Below are 873 nucleotides of genomic sequence, written 5' to 3'. Positions count from 1 at the left end.
TTTCATGTTTTCAAAATGAATTATTTTTCCATTTTTGCATAATGATATTATCTTGCTGTTCCTCATTCAGTCCCATTTATTTCACTCTAGTTCTTATTTTAATATGATTTTACTGGCCTAATTGTTGTGTTGGACTCTTCTGTAAAACACATTTCTCCAATGGGATGATAAAGCTTAAATTGAATTAACTTCAACATATCGACAACAAAGACCTGCTCGTGAATCTGTCATACTTCTCTGTATGAACTATTATTGTTTGATGTTAATTTAAAAGTATTCTAACCTTTTTATAAACAGACTTTTATTTGCTTTAAATAAGCTTTAATGCGGCCAATACGTCTGCTATTGGTCGTAGTGTTGGTAATTTCTCATGTCTAATTAATATTTGATTTGTACTGTTTTCTTTACGGGTCTCTCTTGAAAAAGTAAATTTGACTCTCATGTGACAACCCAAGACAAATAAAGATCAACAGAAAAACAAAATGGGTAGTCATCATGGTTCCAGAGCTTGTCCTGAGTGATGTCAGAGGTCAGCTGAAGACTCGGGCATCAGTCGTGCTGCATTCTGGGAGAGGAAGTCGGTGTGGATCCCTGAGTCTGTGACACTCTGTTTCCATGCAGATATGGCTGCGTTCCAGCCAGGACAGGACACAACCCCTGAGCCCCAGTTTGCTGAGGGGAGGAGTGCCACAGAGGTGTGTCCTAGTAGCGTCAGCCATTGTTTTTCTGTCTTTAGCTGAATAGTGTTGCAGTATTTCGTTATAGTGTTGTACTGGTTTCCTAAACAGACTCTTGTTCTAATCCCCACTCACTGAGGCGTTTAAAGACCATTCCTGTTGCAACCTGCTGGGACTGAACCTTCACATCACCTGA

The sequence above is a fragment of the Atractosteus spatula genome, chromosome 26 (genome assembly GCF_055471065.1).
Source record: "Atractosteus spatula isolate fAtrSpa1 chromosome 26, fAtrSpa1.hap1, whole genome shotgun sequence".
Taxonomy (NCBI): Eukaryota; Metazoa; Chordata; class Actinopteri; order Semionotiformes; family Lepisosteidae; genus Atractosteus; species Atractosteus spatula.
The sequence above is the reverse complement of the archived record's forward strand: the minus strand, read 5'-3'. Positions refer to the sequence as shown.